Source organism: Amblyomma mixtum, chromosome 4 (assembly GCF_055824585.1).
Source record: "Amblyomma mixtum isolate Tamu chromosome 4, ASM5582458v1, whole genome shotgun sequence".
Lineage (NCBI taxonomy): Eukaryota > Metazoa > Arthropoda > Arachnida > Ixodida > Ixodidae > Amblyomma > Amblyomma mixtum.
The window spans coordinates 115,574,549-115,589,269 of record NC_143015.1 but is presented as its reverse complement, the minus strand read 5'-3'; the positions used below and the strand labels follow the sequence as shown (position 1 = coordinate 115,589,269).

At 50.2% G+C, this 14,721-nt stretch overlaps 1 protein-coding gene across 2 annotated transcripts in view; it reads left to right on the top strand.

The window, feature by feature from the left end:
• Positions 1-2,803: 2,803 nt before the first annotated feature.
• LOC149347988 (receptor-type guanylate cyclase Gyc76C-like) overlaps positions 2,804-14,721 on the top strand; it is a 321,612-nt gene continuing 309,694 nt past the window's right edge. The window contains exon 1 of one of the 2 annotated variants that reach the window (XM_089587835.1): positions 2,804-3,102. The gene's annotated coding sequence lies outside the window, so the exon portion shown is untranslated. Of the gene's footprint in view, positions 3,103-3,515; positions 4,038-14,721 lie in introns of those variants that run through there. The other variant, XM_089587834.1, reaches the window with a different exon arrangement.

Here is a 14,721-nt window from a genome sequence, read left to right as displayed (position 1 = left end):
CTTGTGTATGTGTGTACTCACAGATGGTACAGAAAATCCCTGTGATGGCAAGAAAAATGATTCGCTGTGGCTTAGCTAAGGTTAAGCCTGGATATCTCGAAGCGAGAAGCTGCGGCGATGCTTGTGGTTTAGCTTAAGGTTATACTTACGGTTACACTTAGGGTATAGCTTTCTGGCTTTTCCGAAACATATGGTCTTAGCTATACTACAAAGTTTGTACGGAGGAGGAGGAGGAGGAGACGCGCGTGAAGTGAATACGGTGCTGTCTTAGAAGGTTGCTTTGGAGACATGTGCTGTGGTGTGCATTCCTCTCGGGTGTACACCAAGATATGAGAGACAGGCATTTGCTTTCCTTGAAAGCAATTTTCATTTCATTTAATTTTCCTTAAGGCCCCTACGGCACGGTTCGGGTATCCACCGAGATATGAGAGTTTCCTGGCGCACTGTTTGTCTTTCATTTATTATTTTTATTTGTGATATTGTATTTCTGTCATGTCTTTTTTATTTTTGTTTGTGTCAGCGGTGGCGACCACCTGCGCCGTGCGTGACGTCAATCGGTTTCGCGCATGTGCAGAAGTGGCAAATCTGGGCTCCGGCTCAAGCGAAGCGTGGTGTTGACTAGCCTAGTGAAGCTTTCCGCTTCAAAATGCAAGCGAAATGGGGTGACGTCATCAATCGGCCTCTGACGCACGAAGCAAGCAGAACAACGCCACTTCATATGATCCTATACGTGTCGTTCTTCTGTACGTACTCGCCACTCGTCGACCTCCATCTGACGTCAGTTTTCCTAACATTCGTACCAAAATTGTTTGGTTTTGGTTTGGTTTTATGGGGTTTAACGTCCCAAAGCGACTAAGGCTATGAGAGACGCCGTAGTGGAGGGCTCCGGAAATTTCGACCACCTGGGGTTCTTTAACGTGCACTGACATCGCACAGTACACGGGCGTCTAGAATTTCTCCTCCAAAGAAATTCTAGCCGCCGCGGCCGGGATCGAACCCGCGTCTTTTGGGTCAGCAGCCGAGCACCATAACCACTGAGCCACCGCGGCGGCGTACCAAAATTGTGACGCATCCGTTAGTCGTGCATCGTTCCAGGTGGTGTCATACTTCAAAGAACAAAAAAAGAAGAAGACTTATTGCCTGAAATAAACTGAGCTCTCGAAGCGCAACCAATTTGTTTCGCGTCCACAGCATGCTTTCCCACTCCCACTCATAGGCAGTCTTAGCGTCTCTGCCGATTTTTAAACGTTTTTCCTCCTCCTCCCGTGATCATTTCTGGGTTGTTTGTTTTTAACTTACATAGGGAGTTAAGTAACTTTTATTACACATGGCGTCTTATTAGTTATTCCAAATCATTTTTGTTATTAGCGATCTTGTTGTATATTTCAGTTATTTTCCATTTTATTTCCTTGAGCACTTAAAGCACGTTTCCAAAGAAAAAGAAAAGCACGTTTCCCAAACTTCACCTGCGGCCCCTGGTTTTCGGGCCCTAACGTAGAAAATAAGTGAAATTAGAATTTAAACTATGCTTTCTCGAACAACTTCGCAGCAGTCTGAAAATGACACCTCCGCGGCGCTTTCCGCTTTGCTAAGCCTCGCGTCCAGACATTCCAGGTTTTCGTGCTGTCCAGAGGTTTTCAGAGGGCGCACTACAAATTACGCAAGCTAACCAAATTCACAACGTGTGAAAAAACCGTGGCAGACAACGCACTCCTTGGGCATAAATAGAGGGTGTTTAAATTGCAGAGCAACGCGCCTTAAATGCGTAGGTTTCAAGAGTGTCTAGAGTTTCAACTGCGTCCGCGAGCCGTGCTAAATTAACGCCCTGTCCAGCAAGCTTCGGTGTCTTGCATAATGAAAGCCGGAAACCAATTTACTTAGCCTTCCTGACGCTGTAATAAGAGTTGCACGTAGCCGTGCAGACTCCAGAGTTGCACAAGAAATATTTAACGGGACAAAAGCACGTGAGCCTAGGCGTTGCAGACGGATAAAAATATGCGCGCGCAGCAGCAGACGACACCGACGTCGGAAGCTGAGGACGCCGCCATCTTCGTTTCCTTGGCCTTATCAGCTGTTTCACGTTTCCTTTTGCGAGTTTCTTGAGCCTCGCAGGGCTAAAATTGGAAGGCGAGGCTGTGTGAGAGCGTATGCTCGCTCATTCCACGCGCTTCGAGTTCTGTGTGCGCTGAAGTAATGGAGATAAACAGTAAAAGAAAAAGAAGAAATCAGAAAAGAGAAAGAGAGAGAAATGGTGACAGCGCGGCGGGAAGTATACAAAAACTCGCGCCCAATCAGAGAAGAAAAAAAAAACGGCCTCGCGTCGCGCTAACCGCGCTGCGCGCGCGCTTTCCGGTCGAGCAAGCGAACCTTCGCCTTTTTTTCCCGATGCGAACCACGCGGCGGTTGGCCACGTGGTGAGGAGGCGGCAACATCACGTGATCAGCATCGCCGATCACGTGGGCTATCACGTGGTCGAAAAGCGCGCGGCAGCGCGCGCGCGCGTTTGGATTCGCGCCGAAAATACGAGGAGGAGAGACGAAAGAAGAGAGAGAGGCAGAGAGCTCGAGAGTGGCAGCTGAGGGCGAGGGTATAGCGACCACGCGCGCGAAAGGAAGGAAGGAAGGAGGCGAGTCTGGGGCGGAGAGTAGGGGCGAAGCAGCGGTGGCTGCTGTGGCTGGTTTGGGCTGGCTTTTTGCCTCTGTTTTAATCGCAGTCCGGAGGTTGGTTGCGTGCCCGCTCCTTCGTTTCAACTCTCCACTCTCGCCAACAACACCTCTCTCTCTCTCCTCCTCCCGTCCACCGGATTCTTCAGCTTTCCCCCCTACTCAGTTAGGGTGTTTGTCTTTTGTGCATCTGTTGCCAGCGGCTGCTCGGCGCGCGCTCTCTCCCGCTAGGCAGCAGTCGTCGCTGCACGCACACGAAGTGCTACTCTCATCGGGGCGGTCGGGGCGCCTGGTCGCACCGCCGCGCAAAACTTTTCTTCGAGTCCTCCGACCACAGCCGCTCTAGCGGCGTGGAGTTGCTGCCCGCCGGTTTGCAAGGAGAGAAAGTGTTTTCCGCGGCCCGGCAACTCTTCTTCCCCCGCGGAGGACGACGTGTTGTGTGCGTGCGTCTTTTCTCTTTTTCTTGTTTTTGCTGAGACCGCTGCGGCTGCCGGCGGCTACTAGCAGCCAGCCAGCTATGGGTTAGAGCGAGTGCTAGTCGTCGTCGCCGTGTCGCCTGTTATTTTTTTTTTTTTTTGAGTAGCGCGGGTTTTATTTTTGCGCTATCTCGCGGTCGGTTTTGTTTCTGACGGCGCTGGTTGTTTCTACAGTTTTGAGACGACTCGCTTGGTGGTGGGTGCCGCGTTTCGGTGATGTTTATCGTGGTTCGTAATCGTCGCTACCTTTTTGTTTATTGACGGAATATAGAAGGAAAAACGAAACAGAGAACGAGGATTTCGACCTGTGCCTACCGGAGACCGAACGGCAGAAACAAAAAAAAGCTGGAAAACGCCCTTCGTCAGAGCAGCAGCGTCGTTTTCATCGAACGAGCGCCTCTTCGTGGCCGCTGCTACAGGTGGTTTCTGCGCGTGTGTGTCTGTGTTGTGCGCTGTGCCGATTCCGCGGCCTGCCTGGATCGGCGCGCCGTCCCTGCGTCGTGGCGGCGGATAGCGGGTGGTGATATCTCGCTCGCTCGCCCGCCCCACCAACGACGAGTGTGAGTGTCTTCTCTGTGTGCGTCGCGCTTTGGAAAACATGATACCGGCCGCCTCTCGAAGGCGCCGTCGTCGTTCAGCCTCGACTGCCGCCGCTGCCTCGCGGCTTCTCCGCCGGCGTTGCGTCGTTGCTGCTGCAGCCGACTTGTTGTTCACCGCCGCTTAGTGGTAGTAGTAGAAACAGCAGCAGGAGCAGCGCGCGGTGCCCACATGACGTGGTGCGGTGACGCTATGACCGGTCGGAATTCCATCGCAGCCGCCGTCGAGATCGCTACGACGACGTCCGAGCGCTCCACCGTGATCGAGCCGGCACCGGGAGGCATACGTCTCTGAAGACTTCGTGAGTACCTTACCACTGCACCTCGTTACTACAGCACCGGACGGCGCGATGTTCGTTATTAAGCCGCGCGTACTGACTTGCGTGCTCAGTGCCGTCGCAATATAGAAGCCGGCTGCCGAGACTCGTCAGCGTTCTCGGGGAAACCGCAAAGGACGTTGCTGCGGATCCGAGCAACGCAGACGCGTTCCTACACTCTGTCACACGCCCCCTCGCAATATCGTTCCGGGGCCGAGGTTTTTTCGCTGCCGTTGCCGATCTCTTTCTCGCCGGGGCAAACGAAGGCAGACGACGCACGGTGTTGTCGTCTGCTCCAATTCGGCTTGTGACGGGCTAAGGAGAGTGACTGCAAGTGTTCTTCTCACCAACTACGCTTCTATTGCGCAATGACGTGCTTGTTTTCATTTCGACCATGAAATGTCGCCGTAGCGATGGGCGAATAAGCAGTCTCACTCGCTCCTGGAGTGGTGTGGCGCTTTTTTGTTTTTTTGTTTCATCGGGTCGCGCGATCGGCTGGCTCGCGTACGCGTTTTATTATACTGCTTTTATTAGTTGCGAGCAGGGCGCAGGGGCTCTGCGCCGATTAGCAGCGGCAAGCAGCTTTGCACAGGGCAGTAAATAGTGAGGAGGGTGGGGGGCGGCCATGTTTACTGGCTCGACCTTCTTTTATCTGTCGTCGTCTCTCGACGAGCGCTTGGCGCGCCAACAAAAAAACTGCGTTGCAGCGGCGGTGGCGACCTTCCGGCTCCTTCTTAATGACGACGCGTGCGGCCAAGTTGAGCGCCGGCGGACGCGCTTTTCTTCGCGTGTCGACTAAAAAGAGGCGCAGCCGTTCGCTGTGCGCTATCTGTGCTTTTAAGCGACTCGGCGGCCGTCGGTGCAATCGTTTCGCAGTCTCTCGCTCGAGCAGTGCAGTGTACTGTATTTACGGACGGGCGATCTGTGAGGCGACTGCCAAGATGTTTCCAAGACCACTTGTCTTGTGGGTGCAGGGTGTTTTATTTAGATAATTTGCTTGGCATTCTTCGAACCACACGCTGACGCTGACTGAAACGCGAGATGCTTGGATCTCGAGTTGCAGCTGTAGGGGACGGAGGGGCGGCTGCTATAGCAGCTGACGCGACGCGGTCTGCGTAGTTCTGTGGAGGTGAATTTCGATCGGTGTTCTTCGAAGATTGGATATCTCGGGCAGATATCCTGGCTTGGATATCGGCTTGTATCACGTCGAATTTAAGCAAAAAATAATTAGAAAAAAAAAGCTCATCAGCATTCCGAACGTTGGGGGGGGGGGGGGGGGGGGTTCTTGACGCAGCATGCTTTGTCGGCTGAAAGACGGATACCATTGTAATGTCTGGGGAAAACGAGCATTCGAGTGTGACCAAAAGTCTCCACGAGGAGGCGTATTTCTATTTTGAGATACACGTTTTGGGCGATCTGTTCGGAAAAGCAGTGCTAATCATATGCTTAACCCATGGGCCCTTAACAGTATAGGTTCTTGAGCTACCTGCTTGTGCTGGACACTGTGCTTTGTGCATTCTTGCGCTGCTTAGGAGCGATTAGCGCTTAATTGAAGTACTTTATTCCCACTAAGAGTGTACAGGATTACAGGGGTTTAAAGTTGCTTGAAGGCAGCTCGACTATCTCCAAGATCCAATTAACATTCCTTCCGAACAGCGGAGACCTGGCGTGACGTTACATTGCGCCTTGGCTTGCGCGTGGAGGTAGATGTATTGAGAAAAGTGAACAATCAATAGCCGACAAGGACAAAGATTGCAGTTCTTCGTAAGAAATGCAACTGCCACGATGCCACATTTCATATTGTGCTTTGACCTGTACAGTCACGGTAATTTTGAACGGTGGCATTCGAAAGAGGGTTATTAATGTTTGCGGCGTACAAATAACAACGCATGGAGCGAAAATCATAAAATCGATGTTTCTTTCCTCCACGATGTTCGGCTTTGCAGATTGTAACTGCACTTTGGAAGTAAACGGTATTTAAGGATTGGGGGGGGGTGACAATGTGACATAGTTCTCTAGTGCTGTATAACGGCAGCGGGACACGTAGTCGTTCGCACATTTGCCCTTATAATCGAAGGAATTTCGCGAGGAGTGATGAGCTAAAGCATGCCTAAAGTATGACATCGCTCCGCGAACTCGCTCAGCAGCATTCCTCTGGACACGTTAATGATTCATAGAAATCTCTTGGAAACATCACTGAAGGGCAGCTATAGGCATGCGCGCCGGGCGAAGAGGTTAGAGTATGCTGGGAGTGGATTCGCGTTGTTAATGGGCAGCAACAAGCATTCGTGTCTACTTCGTACTACTACTGCTGTCACTGCTACTAAATGCGCAGCATTTGTCAAATATATCAAATGGGCTCTTCTCTAAGGCTCGGTTTGCATGGCAAGATCTCATTAGATGTCGAGGGTGAGAACAACTCTTGGACTGAAGTAACAAGAGCTTCATAGTTCGACTGTTGCTTACAAAACCTCCACTGCGTGATCCGGCAGCAATTCCGGTGACCTGTGCGTTTTTCGCAAAAGCTGTACACCGTGTAAATCCGGGAAATGCGTCGTTAGGTCGTTATTGTGCCCTTGAAAAGGCGGCTCTGGAAGATGCCTCACATTTTATGCATTGCGTAGGAAAATTCTTTTTGTTAGGAATAATTGAAATCTTCACGGCTTACCAAGGACTAGTAGCCTTCGTAATCAATTGCGACGCCTGTGTGAAGCCTATACCGGACGGTTGCTGATTTAATCGTCGTTTTCTAAATTCTTGCATGGTGCCTGTGGGCATTTGGTGTTGCAGACTCCGCCAACTGCGAACCTGTGTCTAGATGTACACGCAACTGCATGCACAGCTCATCCATTTCTGATCATCGTTATCGACAGCCACATCGTGGCCACTGCCGCCGCGGTGGCTCAGCGGTTATGGTGCTCGGCTGCTGACCCGAAAGACGTGGGTTCGATCCCGGCCGCGGCGGCTAGAATTTCTTTGGAGGAGAAATTCTGGAGGCCCGTGTGCTGTGCGATGTCAGTGCACGTTAAAGAGCCCCAGGTGGTCGAAATTTCCGGAGCCCTCGACTACGGCGTCCCTCATAGCCTTAGTCGCTTTGGGACGTTAAACCCCATAAAAACCAAACCAAAAAAACATCGTGGCCACTGCAGAGCCTCGGACTGCATTTCTGTTATCGATCTATGCTGTGCACTAAGTTGCATCGGACATCTGATGTGCTCCAGACTTCGCTCCATGCTGCTGTCGAGGATGTGCTCAAAACATGCACTGGACGTTTCGTTTGTGGTGCAGACTTGGGTCAAGACGGTGCGTCAGGCGTGCATGGTACTTCTGTGACGTACTGCAGGCTTTTTTCAAAGCTGCTGCCCGGTCTTGGATAGGATTTTCCGTCTGTGCTGCAGGCACTCGTGCAGGCTCTGTTGTATGCTGTTCCCAAAGCTACTGTCCAGACTTACACATGATGTTTCATCGGTGTTGAATACACTGGTGCAGGCTGTGCTGTAGGCTTTCCCCAAAGCTGGTTTCACTTTGGTTTTTGGCCTTATAGTGTTTAACATCCAAAAGCGACTAAGGCTATGGCCGTAGCGGGCTACTCCGTATAATTTCGACCACCTGGGGCTCTTTAGCATGCACTGACATCGTCCAGTACATGGGCCCCTAGCATTTCGCCTTCGTCGAAATTCGACCGCCGCGGCCGGGTTCGAACCGGCGTCTTTCAGGCCAGCAGCCGAGCACCATAACCACTTAGCCACCGTGGGGGCCCAGACTTGTACATGATTTTCCATCTGTGCTGCAGGCTTTCCTGGAAGTGGCTGTCCAGACTTGCACAAGGCTTTCCATATGTAAGGGAGACTTTAGTGCAAGCTGGGCTGCAGACTTCTCCCAAAGCTGCTGTATAGAATTGCACATGAGCTTTCATCTGTGCTACAGACACTGGTCCAGGCTTTTGTGCAGGCTTTCTTCAAGGCTGCTATCTAGATTTGTTCAGAACTTTCCATCGGTGTTGCACACTTTGGTGCAGGCTTTCCATATGTGAGGGAGACTTTGGTGCAGGCTGTGCTGCAGACTTCTCCCAAAGCTGCTGTACAGGCTTGCACATGAGCTTTCATCTGTGCTTCAGACACTGGTCCCGTTGTGCTGCAGGCTTTCTTCAAGGCTGCTATTTAGATTTATGCAGGACTTTCCTTCTGTGCTACAGACTTTGGTGCAGGCTTTCCCCAAGGCTAGTGTCCAGACTTTCACAATGCTTTCCACATGTGAGGGAGACTGGTGCAAGCTGGGCTGCAGATTTCTCCCGAAGCTGCTGTACAGACTTGAACATCTATACTGCAGACATTGGTCCAGACTGTGATGCAGGCTTTGCTCAAGGCTGCTATTTAGATTTGTACAGGACTTTCCATCTGTGTTGCACACTTTGGTGCAGGCTTTCCCCAATGCTTTCCATATGTGAGGGAGACTTTGGTGCAGGCTGTGCTGCAGACTTCTCCCAAAGCTGCTGTACAGGCTTGCACATGAGCTTTCATCTGTGCTGCAGACACTGGTCCCGCTGTGCTGCAGGCTTTCCTCAAGGCTGCTATTTAGATTTGTGCAGGACTTTCCGTCTGTGCTGCAGACTTTGGTGCAGGCTTTCCCCAAGGCTAGTGTCCAGACTTGCACAATGCTTTCCATATGTGAGGGAGACTGGTGCAAGCTGGGCTGCCGACTTCTCCCAAAGCTGCTGTAAAGACTTGCACATGAGCTTTAATCTATGCTGCGGACACTGGTTCAGGCTGTGCTGCAGGCTTTGTTCAAGGCTTCTGTCCAGACTTGTGCAGGCCATTCCATTTGTGCAGCGGACTTTGGAGCAGGCTTTCCCGAAGGCTGCTGTCCAGACTTGCACATGAGCTTTCATCAGTGCTACAGGCTTTGGCGCAGGCTGAGCTTCGGGCGGTCATGGGACTTTTCTGCTTCGCTGCAGACTATGCTGCAGGCTGGGCTTCATACTTGTGTTTGAGTTTTGGTTTGGTTTGGTTTACTGGGGTTTAACGTCCCAATGCGACCCGGGCTATGAGAAACGCCGTAGTGAAGGGCTCCGGAAATTTCGACCACCTGGGGATCTTTAACGTGCACTGACATCGAGTTTTCAGCTGTACTCCGAAACAACTATTTGGTAATGCAAAGCAAAGAGAGCATATGATCATTTGATCGACGCTGGAGTGACTGCAGGTGATATAATATAACACAGTGTGCAATTTTGGCCAAGGTGGGGAGGGTTGCCTGGCTCAATTTCTTTTTTACTTTTTATTTGGGTTTTACATGATATGATCTCGGAATTTAGTTTTTTTTAATAGGCGGTCCAGGTAAATTTAGTTGCTCCTACTTTCAGTGCTAAGTTTGTGTCTGTCACTGCCCTGCTTTTGAACTACCAGTCCTCCAACCGGTTTTTAGTGGTCTACCAAGGACATATTCGCGTTACCGTCCGTTATCCCCGAACGCTGTGGCTCGAGGGATACAGATTGTGCCTACATCGTGACAAAGTATGCGCAGTTTTTCTCCTCACATCTACCTTACACGGGGGTGAATGAACTGTTGGGATTATTTCTGTTTTTAGCTGCGCGTTCTGAGTATATATTACGGCCAACGCGCCCTGCTATTAACTAGGCTTTCTTCTCTAAGCCGACCGCCGTTGCGGTGGCTCAGTGGTTGTAGCACTCGGCTGTTGACCCGAAAGGCGAAGGTTCGATCCCGGCCGCGGCGGTCGAATTTCGATGGAGGCTATATGCTGGAGGCCCGTGTACTGTGCGATGTCAGTGCACATTAAAGAACCCCAGGAGGTCGAAATTTCCGGAGCCCTTCACTACGGCGTCCTTCATAGCCTGAGTCGCTTTGGGACGTTAAACCCCCGTAAAACCATCTTCTCTAAGCCTATCCCAGAGGCCGATTGCTATCACCTCAGATATTACTCGAAACTCCCCCCCCCCCCCCCCCCCCCCTCAAGTCGAAGGATTCATAGAGTGGGTCCCAAAATAATTGTTTTCCTCCTATCGTAACGACAGATTTTTCAGCAGTACAGCGAGGTCGCCTGTTGTCGCGACAGAACTGTCTCTATCGCTACGACAAGGACTACAAAGAATTCTATTGTAACAAGAATTTCTGCTGCTACAAGGCCAGGTCCCGAAATACTACACAAAAATATCTTGCGGCGTTCGAAAATTTTTGTTGTGTGCTAATGGCGTCAGCAGAGAGGCCATGTCATGCTTGGAACTGACTACGGGCATGGTCTAGTCGGGCGTCAAAGTGGATACTGCGAAAACAGAAGTGCAATCGGTAACGTGCGATACTCGGGTGAAGTGACGTTTTGACTAAATTCCCTGGGTTATTTTGAACCTAAGAAAACAAGCAGCGGCAAACCATGCAACCACTGACGAAGAAAAGAGAAGACACAGTTCTTGTCTTCTCCTTTCTTCGTCTGTAGTTGCATGCTTCGGCGCTGCTCCTTTTGTTAGGTTCAAGATGCACCAACTAGCCCAAAAAGAAGTTTTGTTGTTTTATTGTTTTATTCCCTGGGTTAACGTGTGCACGGCAGTCACCCAAACACCTGTCTTGAGTGGTCGAACGGCCCAGTCTGTCTTGCATATATTACTACTACCGCTCTCTGGCGTCCTGTAGAACTTTTGAAAACGTGAGGTACGAAACACGATTGATTGGAATGTGCATTCACAGTAAAGTTCAGTTTGGAGCCCCACGCCACTCGTAAAGGAAGAAAGTGTAGTCTCCGGTGCGCCGTTCGAGCGCTGTCGAGTTGGAGTGGACGTGCTCGGATTAGCACTTTTCTTTGCAGTTGGGTTGTCCGCTTCTCTCGCCTCGCGATGGCACTTTCTACCCGCTCTTCTCTTCTGCCAAAGTTGATGCGGAGTCGCGTGGGGAAGTTATATTCAAAGTAAATCGGAACGAACATTAAAAAATAGAGAGCTTGCACCGCCAAATCTCGCCCTTGCTTTCCATAAGAACTGTACCGCTGACTCTTTTGCGTGTATACTTTGCTTGCATATGCCTTTGTCCAGCTCTTTCAGCCCTGTCCGAGGCCTCCCTAACCACGGCTTCGTCGTTTATGAGGTGTGGTAACGTCAGGTTACCGATTTTCATTTATTGATGGCGTCGTGGTCCGGATTGTTGGAAGTAACAGCCTGGCAGGGGTCTTGGGGTAAAACCCCACTAACTGGCTAATTACGTCTCTTGTCGTTGGCGGTCCTTATTCTTTTGTTCGTACTTGGTGGAGGCAGGTGAAGATTTAAGTGTACACTCTTTGCATTCAGGGGGGGGGGGGGGAGGGACCTGTGTTGACAGCCAACGCCTTCTCCACTACTATTCAGCTGGAGTGGAAGAGAGGCAAGAGGAGGGGTGGGAAGTTAATAAGCAAATGACTGCTGCGGTTGGCAACCATGCACGGGGGAAAGGGAAAAAGGTAATTTAAAGGCGAAAGAGACGAATGCGAGCCGGTTCGTTGTTGTGAACGCTGCAGAGAAAAACAAAACAAAAGGCATTCGAGAGAGAGAGAGAGTAATCGTTAAGTGGTCCTTACCGCGGCTGCCGCGACTCTTATCCTGTGAACGAAGTCCTCCACATCGAATTTTGCGCTTCGCGGGCTACGCAGATGGCCGCGTAATGAGGGTGTTGGGGGAACTTTTTTTGTGTCACCCGTTTCTGTAATCCCTCTCTGTTACGCGATCCTCTTTGCGAACCGTGAACGGCGCGACAGCCGATACGTGATAGGCAACAGTACGATTGTCGAACCAGCGCAGTTTAACTCTTTCCACTCAATTGGCACATTGACATTTCACGTGCACGCACGCAGATGCATTTCATTGAATGTACTACAGCCACTGTGAAAAGTATATAGCCCAAGGGGATCGCTTCTAAGATGTATAGCGGGGCGCTTTAGCAAATCTAGCAGTCCAAAGCTTGGGATGATTGTGGACACGAAGCCATCCCTCTTTTGAGAGATCACAGTCACCGAGGGTGCGTAAAAAATTGCGAGGACACTTTGGCAACTGAAGTGTTGAGAGGTGAAAGCCGAGGACGCTATGCCGCGACGACTTCCGGTGGATGTGACGGCACACCGTTCCCGTGGCTATATCGATACCGAAATTGTACATCTTTCGGGGATCTTAAGTGTTAATTACGCTTAATTACACATTTCTCCATCCTATTCGACGCAAATTCGGCCTTTTCCCGACCATTCTATGGCACTTTTCACTATGCCGTGATGACTTTCGGTGGATGTGACGTCACACCGTTCCCGTGGCTATATCGACGTCCGCGCTATTTCGACGAAATGTGGACATTTTTTCCTATAATTAATTAACTAATTAATCTACAGGCATCAAACTTGGCTTCTAGGTTCATTTTTTCCTCCTTTATCTGAACCAATCATTAGTTTTCTTCTATCTTTTTTAGCTCCCGAGTTAAACGCGTGTGACACGCTTTGTTAACGGACGACAGTATGAGCCATTACAGGCTTTCGCCTTAAAAGAAGCAGCTTTGAACAGATTGTTTTGGATACGTCAGTGTCGAAGCGGTGTGCGATCAAAGCCGAAGTGAACGAAGCGATGTGACTCGGTATGACCCAATCGAACGCAGTCCAACTAATATACGACTAATGTTTGTCATAACGGAGTGAAACGACAAAGTGGCGCGTGCTGAACCCGTCGTTGTTCGGCGTGGCTTCTCAACCTACTCCCTCCGCAGCAGATTGCACCTCGGTTATTCCGGAAAGCGCTGCCACCACGCAGAGATAGTCATCTGAGGCGGCAGATACTCGTATGTCGCGTTTCTCCGAAAGCGCATCTGTACTCACAGGCAGCCATTCACGTTATCGCACTCCTCCCGAAAAACTCATCCCAGCTCTATTTCTCTCTCACTCTCTTGCTTGTACTCCAGCAGTCAGTGCGGGCAGGGCGCTTTTTACTTTCTTTTATCTTTTTACTTTCTTCCAAACTTACGCGTATTGCTTCGCTGTCTTGTGCAAGTCACGCCTGACGGAAGTTATTTGCCGCATTGTCGGAAAGCGTTCAGTCGGTTCAGTGCGCGAAAAAAAAAAAAACACAATGAAGAAAAGGGAGGGGGGGGGGGGGGGGGGTGTATGCGCACGCACGGCTGTGTACCGGCCCTCACCCGTCGCCCTTTTGTTGGGATCGGACGCATTCTACGCTGTGCGCGCGCCTGTTGCCCCGAAAGAAGCAAGAACGGCGTGTTAATTTTTCCCCTTAGACCGTTCGATCCGAAAAGACCGTAGCGGCAGGGATTGCGCTGTTTTCCGCCTCTTCTTCGCTGGTAGCACGAAACAGAGAAGAAAGAAAGAAAGAAAGAAAGAAAGAAAGAAAGAAAGAAAGAAAGAAAGAAAGAAAGAAAGAAAGAAAGAAAGAAAGGGAATACATGCTTATTAGATGGGGTGGCTTTTAGGCCTAAATTGAACGGCGGAAGGGAGGTGGATAAGTTAGACCCTCGCAACAACTTCTTTAGACAGTCTTTAGACTTTTGCTATAAGGTCTCTGAGCTTTCTGTAGTAGTTCCCCTCTGTAATGCCCTCTGGGCCAAGAGGGTAACTTGAAATAAATAAAAAAAATAAATAAATCCCATATACTAGTGTATAGGGAATACAAACTCTATAGACATTTTGTTGACCATCTGTAGATTTACGGCCATGCACTTTTGGGGTTTAACGTCCCAAAGCGACTCAGGCTATGAGAGACGCCGTAGTGAAGGGCTCCGGAAATTTCGACCACCTGGGGTTCTTTAACGTGCACTGACATCGCACAGTACCTGGGCCTCTATAATTTCGCCTCCATCGAAATTCGACCGCCGCGGCCGCTTTCGACCATTCAGCCACCGCGGCGGCACAGTTTCAGTAGATTTTTTTTTATATAGACAATATGTAGACTATGAATAGACAGAAAGAAACATCCATAGGAATGCACTAGACTCGAGTCTAAAAGGAGTCTAAATATCGAAAATAGACCATTTTTATAATGGGAGAGGAAGGGGAAGGAAGTTTGGCGGGGTGTGTGTTTTAAAGTTTTGGCCCCGACCGCTTTCAGAGGATCGACGTCGATGGGTTCGGTGGGAAGGGGGAGGGGGCGAATTCGGTGTGAAGGGGGGTAGGTACAGAATGCGCTAAAGAAGTTTACAAAGGAAAGTTCGGGAAGTCATTTCTAATGCCGAATGGGCTTAGAAAAGTCACGTAATTGACTTTTCGCCGCCTATGTCCTGCTGGCCATACGCCGCGTTTACATGAATGCGACGGAATGCGTCGTAAGTCGATTTTTCGGGAGAAAGAAGAGGTTTTGAGAAAGAGCAAGAGCGTGACTCGTCCCCTACTCTCTTCTTCGATGTTCTTGCACTTTCCCTCAAGAAGTGAACTGGCGTCGACTTCTCTCGCATTCTGGAGGCGAAATTCTAGAGACCCGTGTACTGTGCAATGTCAGTGCACGTTAAAGAACCCCAGGTGGTCTAAATTACCGAAGCCCTCCACTACGGCATCCCTCGTAGCCTCAGGCGCTTTGGGGGGTTAAATCTCATAGACTTATCGAATCGTAGCTAAGGACTATATGCTGCCGCTTGCAGTATCGTACGAGCATATTCTACATACCGTGCCTAATGTAACGAAACATCGACACCAAGCTGCACACAGTAT